Raw genomic sequence first — 19,891 nt, forward strand, 5'->3', positions numbered from 1 at the left:
ATTTCCGTCTGTATTTATCCATATTAATTTTGGGTTTTGTGAAAAAATGAATCTGAAATTAGTATATTTCTACATTTATTTGACCAATAAATATGCACTCACGCCTGAACAACTGAAAGGTTTCGGGGATATAAACACACTCAGATGATAAAATATACTCTTATAAGAAAAAATACACATTTTAATATCAAGGTTGTGCATATCTATTGCTGTTTAAGGCTCTTTAGTCTTTACTAAAATTCCTTTATTTTTTTTAACCCCCTTACCTTGTGATCAATAGAGCTATTGGCCTGGTAGTCATGATTGACATTATTTAGAATCACTCAAAAAACAACCCAATTTCCATTTTTATCCACATTTCAAAATAAATACAGACAGGAAAATAAATGTTTTTTTGTCTGTATTTATCTGTAAAAATAAGTAAAACGGAAAAAGGGGAGTCATAGTCATAAATGACTGACTCTTTCAGAAGAATGATTGGGCCAGTCAGACCTGTATATTAAGAAACAGATAAAGCAATTAAGGGGATATTTCCATTTTGATCAGTGCAAAACATCCTGCCATTAACAGTAGAAGGCCAAGTATCCCGCAATCTCTGAGTTCCAACATTTGGATGCCAAAATATCGGACCAATTAGTTCCTCCACTTTAAAGGAAAAGCTACAAGTAGTTAGTTCATATGAGGCATGTGAATCATTCTCTGACTTTTCCCAGTTAATCTGTAGCACTGACAGTTGGCTAAAGTGTAGAATTGCACTGACAACTGGAGATAAACTGTGATTGGGCCCCAAACAAAAAGTACAATGTTGTCAGCAGAGAAGGACACTAGTAGACAACACCCTCCAAACTACAGCTCCATTGCAACTGAAAATAATTTAAGACAGCGGATTTACCCCTTATCTGGTGACCCAGGTTACAGCCAAACTTGCTGAGATGTTGTGGTTTACCCTTAATTGTGTCATCAGGGATCCATGGAGCCATCCACTCAGATCCTTCCACTTTCAAAGATGTCTTAGCACCTTGAACCCCCAATAAAGTGAATCAAATGCTTTTTCAGTGTTGAGGAATACTGCAACAAAAGACAAGTTGGGACTGGTCTAATGCAGTAGAACGAAAAGTGTTCTCAAATCATATATGATTAAGTGCCTGAGAATGAAGCAAGACTGGTCAGGCAACACCAGCCCTGGCATGTAGGGTAAGAGTCAGTTTGCAATATCTTGGCTATTAGCTCAGTGCCATTTTTGATTATTGAAGGAGGCCTGTATGCCTGTATGAAGAACACTGATTCAGCCTCTAGTCCAGATTGAGTATGGCTATGATACGTTTCTCACTTACAGTGGGTGGATGCTTGATGCTTGCACGTGCTTCCTCAAAGTAGATGGAAAACAAGCATACTGGCATATTTCTCAGTAAAACTCTCCCTCCAATCTATCTGGTCCAGATGACTTCCCCCTACCATGTTCTGAATTGCTTCCCTTAACTCAACCTCAGTCTGTGACTGTGTCAATGAGTCTTTGTGTTGCTGAAGCCAGGCATTGTTACTCTGTCTAAATATTGTTCAATGCCAACCTTGGATTTCGTAGCTCATGGTGTGTATAACAGCTTATAATTGGTGAATGTAGCTAGTTTATTGGGGTTCCTACTTGCATAGATCCATATGTCAATCTCAATCTCCAGAATGTTCTGGGCTGCCCACCAGGAGTGGATCCGCTGCACCAGTGTGATACTTGGCGGCTCCCCCTTGACAAATTGACAGTTCTGTGCATTTAGCTAGGAGTTACACTACCCTAGCAGTCCCCTCTCAGAATTGTTCACATCTTTTAAAACCTCTCTGTTCCCCATTTGGGTGTAGTGAGCCTCAAAAGCCTGAATCTCTTTTATGAAATTCCATTAAGTATTGCCTAGTGTTCGAAACACTGCTGATTGCTTAGGCAGAAATCAACACTAATACACGCCTTAAAGGCTTCCCACACCATGCATATGCTGAACAATGACCCGATATGTAGCTTAAAAAAATCTGTAATCTGTAATTTAGACAGAGTAACAATGCCTGGCTTCAGCAACACAAAGACTCATTGACACAGTCACAGACTGAGGTTGAGTTAAGGGAAGCAATTCAGAACATGGTAGGGGGAAGTCATCTGGACCAGATAGATTGGAGGGAGAGTTTTACTGAGAAATATGCCAGTATGCTTGTTTTCCATCTACTTTGAGGAAGCACGTGCAAGCATCAAGCATCCACCCACTGTAAGTGAGAAACGTATCATAGCCATACTCAATCTGGACTAGAGGCTGAATCAGTGTTCTTCATACAGGCATACAGGCCTCCTTCAATAATCAAAAATGGCACTGAGCTAATAGCCAAGATATTGCAAACTGACTCTTACCCTACATGCCAGGGCTGGTGTTGCCTGACCAGTCTTGCTTCATTCTCAGGCACTTAATCATATATGATTTGAGAACACTTTTCGTTCTACTGCATTAGACCAGTCCCAACTTGTCTTTTGTTGCAGTATTCCTCAACACTGAAAAAGCATTTGATTCACTTTATTGGGGGTTCAAGGTGCTAAGACATCTTTGAAAGTGGAAGGATCTGAGTGGATGGCTCCATGGATCCCTGATGACACAATTAAGGGTAAACCACAACATCTCAGCAAGTTTGGCTGTAACCTGGGTCACCAGATAAGGGGTAAATCCGCTGTCTTCAATTATTTTCAGTTGCAATGGAGCTGTAGTTTGGAGGGTGTTGTCTACTAGTGTCCTTCTCTGCTGACAACATTGTACTTTTTGTTTGGGGCCCAATCACAGTTTATCTCCAGTTGTCAGTGCAATTCTACACTTTAGCCAACTGTCAGTGCTACAGATTAACTGGGAAAAGTCAGAGAATGATTCACATGCCTCATATGAACTAACTACTTGTAGCTTTTCCTTTAAAGTGGAGGAACTAATTGGTCCGATATTTTGGCATCCAAATGATCTGTAAAGATCAGGGCTAGATCCAACACTGTTTTTTAGCTCACTGCACCATCCCAGTTCAGAACCTGGCTATATGCAAATTAGTCAGTTCCTGTCCCAGTGCATGATGGGAACAGGGCAAACCAAACTACCAAGCCAATTCTTACACTGGGAAGGAAACAAGCTTCCGGGGACCGGTTTCTGGCATTTCAGGCGTCGTCGGCCCGGCTTGCTTGAATCCTGATGGTGCAATGAGCAGGGGACTCACATCTGAGTATACCCTTCCACGCTTAGGGTGGACAAAATATTTAACAACAAGGGGTGGTGATGGACAGAGTTTCTGAATTAAGCAGAATACTCTCACCCAGTCAAGAGATCAGGGCTAGATCCAACACCGTTTTTTAGCTCACTGCACCATCCCAGTTCAGAACCTGGCTATATGCAAATTAGTCTGTTCCTGTCCCAGTGCATGATGGGAACAGGGCAAACCAAACTACCAAGCCAATTCTTACACTGGGAAGGAAACAAGCTTCCGGGGACCGGTTTCTGGCATTTCAGCCGTCGTCGTCCCGGCTTGCTTGAATCCTGATGGTGCAATGAGCAAGGGACTCACATCTGAGTATACCCTTCCACGCTTAGGGTGGACAAAATATTTAACAACAAGGGGTGGTGATGGACAGAGTTTCTGAATTAAGCAGAATACTCTCACCCAGTCAAGAGATCAGGGCTAGATCCAACACCGTTTTTTAGCTCACTGCACCATCCCAGTTCAGAACCTGGCTATATGCAAATTAGTCTGTTTCTGTCCCAGTGCATGATGGGAACAGGGCAAACCAAACTACCAAGCCAATTCTTACACTGGGAAGGAAACAAGCTTCCGGGGACCGGTTTCTGGCATTTCAGCCGTCGTCGGCCCGGCTTGCTTGAATCCTGATGGTGCAATGAGCAAGGGACTCACATCTGAGTATACCCTTCCACGCTTAGGGTGGACAAAATATTTAACGACAAGGGGTGGTGATGGACAGAGTTTCTGAATTAAGCAGAATACTCTCACCCAGTCAAGAGATCAGGGCTAGATCCAACACCGTTTTTTAGCTCACTGCACCATCCCAGTTCAGAACCTGGCTATATGCAAATTAGTCTGTTCCTGTCCCAGTGCATGATGGGAACAGGGCAAACAAAACTACCAAGCCAATTCTTACACTGGGAAGGAAACAAGCTTCCGGGGACCGGTTTCTGGCATTTCAGCCGTCGTCGGCCCGGCTTGCTTGAATCCTGATGGTGCAATGAGCAAGGGACTCACATCTGAGTACACCCTTCCACGCTTAGGGTGGACAAAATATTCAACAACTAGGGGTGGTGATGGACAGAGTTTCTGAATTAAGCAGAATACTCTCACCCAGTCAAGAGATCAGGGCTAGATCCAACACCGTTTTTTAGCTCACTGCACCATCCCAGTTCAGAACCTGGCTATATGCAAATTAGTCTGTTCCTGTCCCAGTGCATTATGGGAACAGGGCAAACCAAACTACCAAGCCAATTCTTACACTGGGAAGGAAACAAGCTTCCGGGGACCGGTTTCTGGCATTTCAGCCGTCGTCGGCCCGGCTTGCTTGAATCCTGATGGTGCAATGAGCAAGGGACTCACATCTGAGTATACCCTTCCACGCTTAGGGTGGACAAAATATCTTTGATCTTTGGACTGGGTAAGAGTGGTCTGCTTAATTCAGACACTCTGTTCATCACCACCCCCTTTTCTGAATCATTTTTGGCCACTATAGGTGTGGCAGGGTATACTCAGACATGAGTCCCTTGCTCACTGCTCCATCAGGATTCAAGCAAGCCGGGCCGACGACAGCTGAAATGCCAGAAACCGGTCCCCGGAAGCTTGTCTCCTTTCTGGTGAAGAATTGGCTTGGTAGTTTGGTCTGCCCTGTTCCCATGATGCACTGGGCCAGGGACAGACTAATTTGCATATAGCCGGGTTCTGAGCTGGGATGGGGCAGTGAGCTAAATAACGGTGATGGATCAAGCCCTGATCTTTGGACTGGGTAAGAGTGGTCTGCTTAATTCAGACACTCTGTTCATCACCACCCCCTTTTCTGAATCGTTTTTGGCCACTATAGGTGTGGCAGGGTATACTCAGACATGAGTCCCTTGCTCACTGCTCCATCAGGATTCAAGCAAGCCGGGCCGACGACGGCTGAAATGCCAGAAACCGGTCCCCGGAAGCTTGTCTCCTTTCTGGTGAAGAATTGGCTTGGTAGTTTGGTCTGCCCTGTTCCCATGATGCACTGGGCCAGGGACAGACTAATTTGCATATAGCCAGGTTCTGAGCTGGGATGGGGCAGTGAGCTAAATAACGGTGATGGATCAAGCCCTGATCTTTGGACTGGGTAAGAGTGGTCTGCTTAATTCAGACACTCTGTTCATCACCACCCCCTTTTCTGAATCGTTTTTGGCCACTATAGGTGTGGCAGGGTATACTCAGACATGAGTCCCTTGCTCACTGCTCCATCAGGATTCAAGCAAGCCGGGCCGACGACGGCTGAAATGCCAGAAACCGGTCCCCGGAAGCTTGTCTCCTTTCTGGTGAAGAATTGGCTTGGTAGTTTGGTCTGCCCTGTTCCCATGATGCACTGGGCCAGGGACAGACTCATTTGCATATAGCCAGGTTCTGAGCTGGGATGGGGCAGTGAGCTAAATAACGGTGATGGATCAAGCCCTGATCTTTGGACTGGGTAAGAGTGGTCTGCTTAATTCAGACACTCTGTTCATCACCACCCCCTTTTCTGAATCGTTTTTGGCCACTATAGGTGTGGCAGGGTATACTCAGACATGAGTCCCTTGCTCACTGCTCCATCAGGATTCAAGCAAGCCGGGCCGACGACGGCTGAAATGCCAGAAACCGGTCCCCGGAAGCTTGTCTCCTTTCTGGTGAAGAATTGGCTTGGTAGTTTGGTCTGCCCTGTTCCCATGATGCACTGGGCCAGGGACAGACTAATTTGCATATAGCCGGGTTCTGAGCTGGGATGGGGCAGTGAGCTAAATAACGGTGATGGATCAAGCCCTGATCTTTGGACTGGGTAAGAGTGGTCTGCTTAATTCAGACACTCTGTTCATCACCACCCCCTTTTCTGAATCGTTTTTGGCCACTATAGGTGTGGCAGGGTATACTCAGACATGAGTCCCTTGCTCACTGCTCCATCAGGATTCAAGCAAGCCGGGCCGACGACGGCTGAAATGCCAGAAACCGGTCCCCGGAAGCTTGTCTCCTTTCTGGTGAAGAATTGGCTTGGTAGTTTGGTCTGCCCTGTTCCCATGATGCACTGGGCCAGGGACAGACTAATTTGCATATAGCCAGGTTCTGAGCTGGGATGGGGCAGTGAGCTAAATAACGGTGATGGATCAAGCCCTGATCTTTGGACTGGGTAAGAGTGGTCTGCTTAATTCAAACACTCTGTTCATCACCACCCCCTTTTCTGAATCGTTTTTGGCCACTATAGGTGTGGCAGGGTATACTCAGACATGAGTCCCTTGCTCACTGCTCCATCAGGATTCAAGCAAGCCGGGCCGACGACGGCTGAAATGCCAGAAACCGGTCCCCGGAAGCTTGTCTCCTTTCTGGTGAAGAATTGGCTTGGTAGTTTGGTCTGCCCTGTTCCCATGATGCACTGGGCCAGGGACAGACTAATTTGCATATAGCCAGGTTCTGAGCTGGGATGGGGCAGTGAGCTAAATAACGGTGATGGATCAAGCCCTGATCTTTGGACTGGGTAAGAGTGGTCTGCTTAATTCAGACACTCTGTTCATCACCACCCCCTTTTCTGAATCGTTTTTGGCCACTATAGGTGTGGCAGGGTATACTCAGACATGAGTCCCTTGCTCACTGCTCCATCAGGATTCAAGCAAGCCGGGCCGACGACGGCTGAAATGCCAGAAACCGGTCCCCGGAAGCTTGTCTCCTTTCTGGTGAAGAATTGGCTTGGTAGTTTGGTCTGCCCTGTTCCCATGATGCACTGGGCCAGGGACAGACTAATTTGCATATAGCCAGGTTCTGAGCTGGGATGGGGCAGTGAGCTAAATAACGGTGATGGATCAAGCCCTGATCTTTGGACTGGGTAAGAGTGGTCTGCTTAATTCAGACACTCTATTCATCACCACCCCCTTTTCTGAATCGTTTTTGGCCACTATAGGTGTGGCAGGGTATACTCAGACATGAGTCCCTTGCTCACTGCTCCATCAGGATTCAAGCAAGCCGGGCCGACGATGGCTGAAATGCCAGAAACCGGTCCCCGGAAGCTTGTCTCCTTTCTGGTGAAGAATTGGCTTGGTAGTTTGGTCTGCCCTGTTCCCATGATGCACTGGGCCAGGGACAGACTAATTTGCATATAGCCAGGTTCTGAGCTGGGATGGGGCAGTGAGCTAAATAACGGTGATGGATCAAGCCCTGATCTTTTGACTGGGTAAGAGTGGTCTGCTTAATTCAGACACTCTGTTCATCACCACCCCCTTTTCTGAATCGTTTTTGGCCACTATAGGTGTGGCAGGGTATACTCAGACATGAGCCCCTTGCTCACTGCTCCATCAGGATTCAAGCAAGCCGGGCCGACGACGGCTGAAATGCCAGAAACCGGTCCCCTGAAGCTTGTCTCCTTTCTGGTGAAGAATTGGCTTGGTAGTTTGGTCTGCCCTGTTCCCATGATGCACTGGGCCAGGGACAGACTAATTTGCATATAGCCAGGTTCTGAGCTGGGATGGGGCAGTGAGCTAAATAACGGTGATGGATCAAGCCCTGATCTTTGGACTGGGTAAGAGTGGTCTGCTTAATTCAGACACTCTGTTCATCACCACCCCCTTTTCTGAATCGTTTTTGGCCACTATAGGTGTGGCAGGGTATACTCAGACATGAGTCCCTTGCTCACTGCTCCATCAGGATTCAAGCAAGCCGGGCCGACGACGGCTGAAATGCCAGAAACCGGTCCCCGGAAGCTTGTCTCCTTTCTGGTGAAGAATTGGCTTGGTAGTTTGGTCTGCCCTGTTCCCATGATGCACTGGGCCAGGGACAGACTCATTTGCATATAGCCAGGTTCTGAGCTGGGATGGGGCAGTGAGCTAAATAACGGTGATGGATCAAGCCCTGATCTTTGGACTGGGTAAGAGTGGTCTGCTTAATTCAGACACTCTGTTCATCACCACCCCCTTTTCTGAATCGTTTTTGGCCACTATAGGTGTGGCAGGGTATACTCAGACATGAGTCCCTTGCTCACTGCTCCATCAGGATTCAAGCAAGCCGGGCCGACGACGGCTGAAATGCCAGAAACCGGTCCCCGGAAGCTTGTCTCCTTTCTGGTGAAGAATTGGCTTGGTAGTTTGGTCTGCCCTGTTCCCATGATGCACTGGGCCAGGGACAGACTAATTTGCATATAGCCGGGTTCTGAGCTGGGATGGGGCAGTGAGCTAAATAACGGTGATGGATCAAGCCCTGATCTTTGGACTGGGTAAGAGTGGTCTGCTTAATTCAGACACTCTGTTCATCACCACCCCCTTTTCTGAATCGTTTTTGGCCACTATAGGTGTGGCAGGGTATACTCAGACATGAGTCCCTTGCTCACTGCTCCATCAGGATTCAAGCAAGCCGGGCCGACGACGGCTGAAATGCCAGAAACCGGTCCCCGGAAGCTTGTCTCCTTTCTGGTGAAGAATTGGCTTGGTAGTTTGGTCTGCCCTGTTCCCATGATGCACTGGGCCAGGGACAGACTAATTTGCATATAGCCAGGTTCTGAGCTGGGATGGGGCAGTGAGCTAAATAACGGTGATGGATCAAGCCCTGATCTTTGGACTGGGTAAGAGTGGTCTGCTTAATTCAAACACTCTGTTCATCACCACCCCCTTTTCTGAATCGTTTTTGGCCACTATAGGTGTGGCAGGGTATACTCAGACATGAGTCCCTTGCTCACTGCTCCATCAGGATTCAAGCAAGCCGGGCCGACGACGGCTGAAATGCCAGAAACCGGTCCCCGGAAGCTTGTCTCCTTTCTGGTGAAGAATTGGCTTGGTAGTTTGGTCTGCCCTGTTCCCATGATGCACTGGGCCAGGGACAGACTAATTTGCATATAGCCAGGTTCTGAGCTGGGATGGGGCAGTGAGCTAAATAACGGTGATGGATCAAGCCCTGATCTTTGGACTGGGTAAGAGTGGTCTGCTTAATTCAGACACTCTGTTCATCACCACCCCCTTTTCTGAATCGTTTTTGGCCACTATAGGTGTGGCAGGGTATACTCAGACATGAGTCCCTTGCTCACTGCTCCATCAGGATTCAAGCAAGCCGGGCCGACGACGGCTGAAATGCCAGAAACCGGTCCCCGGAAGCTTGTCTCCTTTCTGGTGAAGAATTGGCTTGGTAGTTTGGTCTGCCCTGTTCCCATGATGCACTGGGCCAGGGACAGACTAATTTGCATATAGCCAGGTTCTGAGCTGGGATGGGGCAGTGAGCTAAATAACGGTGATGGATCAAGCCCTGATCTTTGGACTGGGTAAGAGTGGTCTGCTTAATTCAGACACTCTATTCATCACCACCCCCTTTTCTGAATCGTTTTTGGCCACTATAGGTGTGGCAGGGTATACTCAGACATGAGTCCCTTGCTCACTGCTCCATCAGGATTCAAGCAAGCCGGGCCGACGATGGCTGAAATGCCAGAAACCGGTCCCCGGAAGCTTGTCTCCTTTCTGGTGAAGAATTGGCTTGGTAGTTTGGTCTGCCCTGTTCCCATGATGCACTGGGCCAGGGACAGACTAATTTGCATATAGCCAGGTTCTGAGCTGGGATGGGGCAGTGAGCTAAATAACGGTGATGGATCAAGCCCTGATCTTTTGACTGGGTAAGAGTGGTCTGCTTAATTCAGACACTCTGTTCATCACCACCCCCTTTTCTGAATCGTTTTTGGCCACTATAGGTGTGGCAGGGTATACTCAGACATGAGCCCCTTGCTCACTGCTCCATCAGGATTCAAGCAAGCCGGGCCGACGACGGCTGAAATGCCAGAAACCGGTCCCCTGAAGCTTGTCTCCTTTCTGGTGAAGAATTGGCTTGGTAGTTTGGTCTGCCCTGTTCCCATGATGCACTGGGCCAGGGACAGACTAATTTGCATATAGCCAGGTTCTGAGCTGGGATGGGGCAGTGAGCTAAATAACGGTGATGGATCAAGCCCTGATCTTTGGACTGGGTAAGAGTGGTCTGCTTAATTCAGACACTCTGTTCATCACCACCCCCTTTTCTGAATCGTTTTTGGCCACTATAGGTGTCGCAGGGTATACTCAGACATGAGTCCCTTGCTCACTGCTCCATCAGGATTCAAGGAAGCCGGGCCGACGACGGCTGAAATGCCAGAAACCGGTCCCCGGAAGCTTGTCTCCTTTCTGGTGAAGAATTGGCTTGGTAGTTTGGTCTGCCCTGTTCCCATGATGCACTGGGCCAGGGACAGACTAATTTGCATATAGCCAGGTTCTGAGCTGGGATGGGGCAGTGAGCTAAATAACGGTGATGGATCAAGCCCTGATCTTTGGACTGGGTAAGAGTGGTCTGCTTAATTCAGACACTCTGTTCATCACCACCCCCTTTTCTGAGCAGGTCTAATGACTGCATCTCTCAATGCCTAGGTACTACTATATCTTCCCGCATATTGTAGCTGAGAGTACAGTGATACGCAGCACTATCGGGGAGTGACCTGGCAGTGTGCGAGGAAGAATGTCTTACTTCTCAACCCACGTAAGTGCATCTTTGAACAGAAGCCTTTCCTTTACCCAAGACAGGAGAAGGCATAGTGCACCATAGAATATAACATGTGTGTATAGCAGTGAGTGCTTGGGATCCCTGATGTCTGTCATTCCATGATGCTTAATAAACCTCAACAATGCTGTAAATGCTGCCATTTAGGATCTCATATTGGTGTTGAATTTAACAACTCAGGTTCTCTGCACCCCATTGTTCTAACAAGTTACACCACTCAAAAGTTGCATATAGTACATTATGCATGGCTTCTCCACGTCCTACAAATATTATGCATTAATATATACCAGCACTCTCAAGGACCAAAGACTTTGAACTTATATTTGGTAATGTTGTGTGAAGGACATCAGTAACTATAAAGTAACATGGTAGCAGTGTCTTGCCAACTCTCTATCACCTTTAGTTACACCCCACTCCAGGCGGATCCATACAGGTCTGAGGACTCAGGGTGTGGACAATTTGCTTTACCGTATTTATATGAAAATGTCAGTGAAATTATGTGAATTATGTTCAATTAGGATAAATGCATAGTTCAAAATGCATCTTCATGTTCTTTTTTGATACAAGGGGGCATTATTGAGAGCAAAACCAACAACAGCTATGTTCTGCTGTTCACATACATTCACTGTAATGTTTTACAGCCAATGGTATGTTTTTCTGTAAATTATTAGCACAAATGATGCTTAGTTAGGTGAAATGGGATAATGGCGTCAAATTTTATGTAACATAACATGAACTTATGACAATTACAGCAGCGTAATTCAAATTTTTCCCAGACATACACAGAACCAATCTCTTCGTAACTCAATCAAGGTCACTTGTTGGTGACTCTTCTCTTTGCTGAGTCTGGTCTAGCTCTAGTAATGTATACCTGTTGTTGTCTCTGCTACATGACTCCTTCACACATCCCTATCTCAGTTGTTCAGAAGCTGGGCCATGATAGGTCTAGCTGAGGCAGGGGACTCAGCCCAGCAAACAATGTGCTCTTTCCACAATGAAGCCAGTAGGTAACAGTGATGGAGGGCTGGGGAAGGTGGAGGGGGTTTTGGAAAAAAAAATAAAGAAAAGAAAACTTACCTGCCGATCGCCGTCGCCAGCCATCACCTCTCCTCTGAGCAGGAACCAAGAAGCTCCCAGACTCCCCTGACCAATCACAACTCTGCCATAAGCAGCATTGTTATTGGCGGAGTGCCCTGATTTGGCACTCAGAGAGGCACTGGGAGGCAGAGCATGTTCTCCACCAAGGCTGTATAATACAGCCTGTGGAGAACATGCAGGGTGCTCATGACAGTTTGGCCCGCCGAGACGGCTGTCCAAAATATCATGCACGCTTTAAGTACAGCCATCACACCTCCTCTGGCCTTGACGCCAGGGGATGCCGGCCCACCCCACCCTATCCTGGCTGCAGTGCAACCGCAACAGAAAAATAAAATGATAATAACATTCCTTCATTATCATTTTATTTTTCCTTTGCACTGCTTTAAAGCAATGGGGCGACACTCCTCAGTCTTAGCAGAGGAGCCGGTGCTGGTTTCCAGTAAGATTTGTGTCAATATCAATAGCGGACTGTTGATTCCATATGGTTTCATGCCCCAGCTAACTTCTTCCAACAGCAGCTGTCCTATCAGTATGTCATTGGTCAAAGAGAGCTTGCTCTGTCATGCATCATATTTCCCCATATTGCCCTAATGACTGTGGAAGAAATTATGTCTGGGTGCACATAGGCACTACAGAATCAGATGAGTCCAAAAATGTCTGATAGTGCACCACCAATATTTAGCTCTGTCCCAGTATCAAGCATGGTCACTGACACTTGTATGAATTTGCCCCAAGTTCTACGGATCCCTGACATGCCCAAGTTACAGCTTCTTCTATAATAATCCACTTTTATTGATAGTAACATAGATACTTTTTCACTTACAACAGTGTAAAAAGGCCTGTGATGGAACCCAGTCGCATTCTGGCCTTCTTGCTACGGAAACATATCTGTCAGAAGGGTTATGATTAGTGACTCAATTTTCACTGTCTCCCAATAGAGCAGTGTCAGTGGCTTCCCAGATCCGTAATCCTGTACTCACATAGATATGACCCTATCTCCACACAAGGCACTCTATGACCTCCACATCTGGACTCCTGCTCATCCATGTCAAGTTACATTTTTAGTTGGTAAGTGTTGCTATAAGTATTGTGAACATAACCGTGTAGAAACCAGATTGCATATCCCTTTTTTAACCTCAAGTTTTCAGGGGCAGTGAAAAGCACACTTTACTAAATTCAGGCTGGTTAGTCAGTATTTGCCTTCTGTGGCCTTTGGTACCTTCTTTGTTTTGTGCATTTACGATGTTGGACTTCGTCCGGTGCCTGGTACCCTCCATGTAGGCCCTTACAATGCCATTGGTTCTATGTGCTCTTAGTCATCCCCTTTGGTGATCTAGAGGTAAGTACATTGCATTGTCAGCAACTGAAGTTTTGCGCAGACATCAAAATCACACAGTGGTATGAGCGTGGACACTCCCTCAGGCTCACTAATGGACCATGTCACTGCCAGGACTCTGAAAGTGTGCTCCACCAGGCCTTACTAGAGCTCCCTATTGACCCATCTTAGTTGTTGATGCCTCTCATCTATTATAGCACCAGCTGCCAAAATCAACTGCCTGGCTTCTTCTCAAATTAGATGGAGTTCCAAAATGTTTTCCGGCTATGAGATGCAGGATCAGAATCCACATGAATGATTTCATGGGATAGTACCACAGTTCCTAAGGGGCCATCTTACCTGGCAGATGGCCTTGCATCCTGTGTAAAATGACTCTTAAATATTTTTTTATAGTTTTGAAAAGAACCTCTATACAGGTTCAGGGATGAACTTGGTATTCACTCAGCGTCTATATGGAATATCTTTTGGAATGAATTGGTGGAAATTTGGAAAATAAGTTAAACCGGAGAATTTCATCAATATTGATTCCAATTTTCTTATAACGTATAATAAAATGTGTAATATTGTGACAAGGAAGCTATTTGAACTTGCATGCCTATTTGATATTTTTATTGTCTTCATATGTTATTAAATTATTTGGCAGTTCAACTGTGATCTAACCTAGTTGGGTAGTAATACACTGGATCTCAAGTTAGAGTAAGTTAATAGTTATAGTGCGGTACCTGCGGATATCTGTACAGACCAAGGATACGTGCCAAAAGCATGGAACGTGTAGAGCCTGAGTCCCCAATAATGGCAGCTGGGGGGTGTCTCCCATGACAGTTGTAGTTTGGAACAGGATTCATGTGTCCTGTGAGCATCCAAAAGGTCCCATAGAGTGACCGCTGCATGGTTGTGCAAGTATCGTAGATCCTGAAACCCAGAGTGATGTTGGGTAGCAGGGTTGCTTTCCTATTGATCACCTCAATAGTAAACACCATGGCCTGGAGCCACTGGTAAACTTTTAGAGAGAACCTAGAAAACACAAGATAGTAAAAAGAGAAAGGTTGTACTTAATTTGCAGTGGTCTTGATCTATACTGTTTATACTAATCTATATTAATCTTTTTGAATTCATCATAAGGAAGAATTAAGGTCAATGTCATTTTGAAGTAGAAATGAAAACAGTGAATACATGGCACATCTTTGGCACAATCAAGAGAAGACTGAAGACTTGTAAATAATTTTTTAAAGAGACATCCATTGAATAAAACCTTCAGCCAACATAATCAAACAAATGTACATTCTAGAATGCTTATTGATAGTGATTGTTAGAGATGAAGGACTGGTTAAAGAGAAATATGCTTTCTTTAGACTGTAAATACCCTTTATGGAATCCTAATATATCTAATGCAATTTAGTCAAAGCCCATTATAAAGCACAAAAAATCAGTCCAATTAGGGAATTTTTTAATGGTGTATAATTTACCCAATTTATACAAAATATAAAAAGGTCATACACATCGTCTCCGTGACGTGTGAGGTGGAAGAGGAGGAGCGAGTTAGCCACGGCCGCAGTCTGCAGTCTGCAGTCCGAGTCTGAGTCCGAGTCCGAGCCCAAGCCCAAGCTCGGCAGAGGGCAAGGCGAGGTGCACAGCGTGTGGCAGTGTGTGGCGGCGTGCAGGAGATCCTCTGGAGAGGTGAGGGGAGCTGGAGCAAAGCCGGCAGGAGCAGAGCCTTCCCCCCCTGCACTGCAACCCGCCGAAGCCGCCGCAGCCGCTGAAGCCGAGGACGTGGAGTGTGGAGCGCAGGAGCTGGGAACAGCTGGGATCAGCCGGTGCCCCATTTGAGAGAGGTGAGCAGTGGTGAGCGGAGCCGGCGCAGCAGCTTTACCCTTGCATCTGCTCCCGCTTTCGCTCCTGCACACTTCCTGGCTCCCCCTTGTTCCCTCCTGGCTCCCCCCCAGTTAAGGCACATCCAGCACCAGAGTGCTCAGGCCCACGGGAGCGGCGTTCGCCACCGTCATCATCACCACCACTGCCGCATGCCAGTTTAGGGTCTGGCCCAGCTGCGTTCCGGCCGCCGGGTTGGTTTGGCCATCACCAACTGAGTCCGCAGCCCGTCGCGACAGCCCTAGGCGGATCCCCGCTTGGCGCCCGTGCTTTGGGTGTTCCAGGGGCAGAAGAGTGTTTCAGCCAGGACCACAGATGCCGCGGGTGGTTAACCCGGTGGTGCACCCCACAACCAAGGGCTAAAGCGGAGAAAGGGAAGGAAAGAGACCCACCCAGTTTGCCCACTCCGTTTGTGGGTCCCCGTTAAAAGGCGAACACAAAAGACGGTCAGCAGTTGGCACAGAGAGGAAAATAAAACAAAAATTCTGTGGCTAGGGCAAATTTGAGCAGGAAAACAGCAAGTGCTCGGAAACATGAAACATTCACAGACAAAGATCATCCAAAGATCATCTAAAGAGACCATCTACAGAGGAACAGGTGATTACAGGAGTCTGTAGGTGCCCATATGTTCCGGTACAAGAAAAAAAAACAAAAAAAACACAGACATAACCACAACAGAATGAGATCTGGAACAAATCGACAAACTGTCCCAAGCAAAAGACAGAAAAAAACCAACTCAAAATCTGCACGGTCCCCTAAAGAGGTCTCCATTCTATTAACAAAAGGCGACACTGTGGTACAGGGAACAAGTGAGAGGTTGGACTTGGGAGGATTGGTCCCAATAACTGACAATCCCAGCCCAGCCCCTGGAATACAGCAGCAACAAATTACCAATTATTTTTTTTTAAAAGACCCTGTTTCCGCTATTTTTGCATCAACAAAGGAGGCCCATAATCTCCCGAGCCCAATTCAGCCTGACAAGATAAATCCATCAGCCCCGTCAGAAATATTTATCAAAGACAATCAGCCAACGGACCCATTCCATCACGACAGTACAACCATACCGTCCGTTTAAAAAGGCCCAGACAGAGAAAATCAACACTCCGGATAAAAATATGGAGACTTTACAGGCCCAAGTCCACAAATCAATTGGGCAACTCAACAACTCGGATCCCATAATGGACACGGTCAACAAAACCCCAAGCCCACTAAGTATACAAGATACAAAGGGCACATATAAAACTCTATCATACCTATTGACATCATTGGGACAGGAGTCGCTTGAAAACATCTTTGTCAAATCAGGATCCTTAAACAAAAGTAACAAAGATCAAGGCAAGTCATGTAAGGTGAATAAAAGGAGAGAATTAGGCGGCCCGATAACTCAAAGCCGAGAAGGGGAGGACGCCAGGGTAAATACCCCCCTAGTTTCAAGCGCCCTAAAATCGACAGAAACAACTAACACAAAAACAAAAACAAAGAGGGCACTCCAACTAGGGCAAACTATAACGCAACTCCCTATTACAAAGAAGCACAGGCCAGTGCCAGTGGAATCAACACCGTGCAACTTAGAGGTCTGCAGCAGCAGTCATAGAATCTTGATTGATGATTCCAACAGCGACGGAAGTGACGTAAATAAGGATCTCCAGTCGGCACCCATTTCAATCTCATCAGCAAGTAGGATTGAACAACCGGACGATCGTCCAGGGAACGGAGGTAGTCCACAACCCAATACACACTGGGGGAAGGCCCTAATTAGCTCACTGGATCAGGCAATCAGAGCACTTAACTACCAATCCGATAAAATGGAGGTCCAAATAGACCTAATAAATATCATCGCTGAGCATATAGCAAATATGAGCTCCAAGGCAGACACAATAATGACCTTACTGGTTAACAAGGGAAACACGGACAAAATTACAAACATAGACAAACAGAATACAGGAAATACAAATCAAACCCCAAACAAAGTCAAACAAAACAACTGCGAATGTGGGAGTATAATTGAAAAACATGCGTCCCTCCCGGATATTTTAAAAGACATCCTAGGAGTTGTAAAGTATTCATGTGATCCAAAGGGAAACCGGGAAAACCCAGACAAAATCCCCAACAAAGAAATATCAAAAGCCCCAATTCTGCGATCAAAACTGAGTACCGGCAACGAATGGATCCGCAAAGACAACCCCCTCACAAACAAAGAGTCTGAAGATGGGGTAATGGAAAGTCACGAGGCACAAACAAACAAACACTCTCCTACCCCTCTATTGGAGCACCAAGACAAACTAACAAAAAGACAAAGGAAGAGAGCCAGGAAGGCACGGCCCAAACAAAAAAAAAAAAACGTAGCCTCTGAACACCTCTTCCCCATCTTTACAAAGAATGTAAGTCAAGGGCTCGAATTGAATAACATCATGTCGAAAGCCTCCACCAGGGATGTATGACATTACAACGCATACTTTTACAATGCATACCTTTACAACGCATTTTTTACAACGCAACATCCATCACAACACATTCCATTACAACGCATGCCATTACAACGAATTTTTAAAAACTACCTTTACAACGCATTCCATTACAACGCATACTACCTTTACAACGCATACCATTACAAAGCATAACATTACATTGCATGTATGGTAAGTATTGGATAGTGTAGGTTTAAAAATTATTATTCTAACTCCAGGGGTGTGCAACAGTAGGGTATGTGTTGGATAGTGTAGGGGTAAAAATTACTATTCTAACTCCAAGGGGGTCTAACAGTAGGGTAAGTGTTGGAGAGTGTAGGGGTAAAAATTACTATTCTAACTCCAGGGGGTGGAACAGTAGGGTAAGTGTTGGATAGTGTAAGGGTACTATGCGTTGTAATGTTATGCGTTGTAATGGTATGTGTTGTAATGACATGCGTTATAGTGGTATGCCTTGTAGTGTCATGCGTTGCAATGGTTGCGTTGTAATGGCATGCGATGTAATGGATGTTGCGTTGTAAAAGTTTTGTTGTAATGGTAGTGCATTGTAAAAGTTGCATTGTAAAGGTTGTTTCCCTCCACAAGTAGACAGGACCAACTATATTCGGAAAGGGTGAGCTACTCGTTTGGGAATTCGATAACGGTGGAATCTTCACACAAATTAGAATTAATAATTTCCGAGGAGAGGAGGAGCTTGGCGGGCATCCGAGATGGCCGCGTGAGCACAGCGCTCCCCGGACCCCCGCCACTCCCAGGATGATATCCTGAACATATCCTGACTCTTTACAAGGATTTGTGTAGAGGACGCTGAGCTGATTGCCCTGGACCTTTTGGAATTTGATTTGGACCCGGGGTGCCAGAGTTACGGTGATTCGAACTTTCGGGCTCCGCCCTCGAGGTGCGCCCGGGACTGGGTGAGGCTCTGTGGCCGTCTTGGAGTTGAACAACAACGGCAGGGGGATTCGACTTGTGGGTCCCCCTCTTAAGTTTCGGTTTCGTTTCTGCCTCAGACTGAGACATCTGGCAGGGGAGCCTGGCCTGGGCTGGATCCGGGGCACGAGACGGCGGTCTGGCCTTTGGCTGGTAGATTCTCCTATCTGCTGGCCCTATACTAGTGGTACCCTAGTAGCGGCTCTTTGATCCCGAAGCCCTACTTTCCTGTGGCCATTCCATCGAGCCTGGTAAATCTCCTGGTGACGCAGTTCTAGCATGGCAGGCAGTGGGGACCGAGAGACTCGGAAGACCAAGACGCCCCTGCGTGGGGGCCCGGTCCAGTCTAACGTTATGGACCGCTACACCCATTCGAAGGGGTCCCCCGGAGCCGCCCTGCCCGGATCAAGTACTTCTGACCACATTGTGGACGCGTCAACTGAGCCGTCCTTGCAGGACATCATGGGCGCCATTTCTGCCATGAAGGAGACGATAGGCCAACAATATGAAGCTTTGGCCCACAAAATCGACACCGTGGCCATTGATGTGAACTTGATTCGAGCCGACCTGTCGAAAACCAATGAGAAGGTGAAGTCATTAGATCTCAAGTCATCCAGCCTCACAGCAGACGTCTCGGAGATACAGACGGAGATTGGCAACCTCCGTAGGGTGAACGATTTCATGACCCGGCGCTTGGAGGACTTTGAGAACAGGGCACGTCGCTGTAATGTGCGCGTGGTCGGAGTTCCGGAGAATCCAGAACCTCACTCTGTTGATCTCCTTGTTGAGGACTTGATCCAGAACTACCTCTCTCCGTCTGGTCTGAGTAAATTTTTCGCAGTGGAGCGTGCCCATCGTGTTCCGGGGGGCCAGGTTAGGCCAGTGCCCCGCCGAGGCCTATTGTTGCGAAACTCTTCCATTATAGGGATCGGGACGCTATCCTGCAAGCATCACGTGTGAAGGGCCCGGTGGCCTTTGAGAACGCCACGGTGAACTTTTATCCGGACTTTTCTCAACAGGTCCAGAAACAGCGTATGGGCTTCCGTGGTGTCAAGAAACGTCTCCGAGACATGGGGTTACGCTACGCTATGCTTTTTCCGACCAGGCTGCGTGTCGAGTACAATGACCGAACCTTCTTCTTTGATCGGCCTGATTCTGTGAATGACTGGCTGGACTCTCTGCCTGACCGACCTCCTGCGACTGAGTCCGACGCCCACCCGGGTGGTGCTGAGGGTGGTGTGGAGAGCTGAACAATTTGTCTACGCCTGGGCCCTCGTATTGAGTAAACTTTTCAGGGATTCTATGCCTCAGTACCTCTACTGTTTATGTGTTTTCTGTTCATTATCTGTCTTGCTCGGGGTGGCGGGTGGGCCGGAGCCTTTCCTCCTCCGGGGTCTTTTTGTAGAATGGGGGTTCTTGGGCGACAGGCACACTGCATGTTGGGGTG

The sequence above is a fragment of the Lissotriton helveticus genome, chromosome 12, assembly GCF_964261635.1.
Source record: "Lissotriton helveticus chromosome 12, aLisHel1.1, whole genome shotgun sequence".
Lineage (NCBI taxonomy): Eukaryota > Metazoa > Chordata > Amphibia > Caudata > Salamandridae > Lissotriton > Lissotriton helveticus.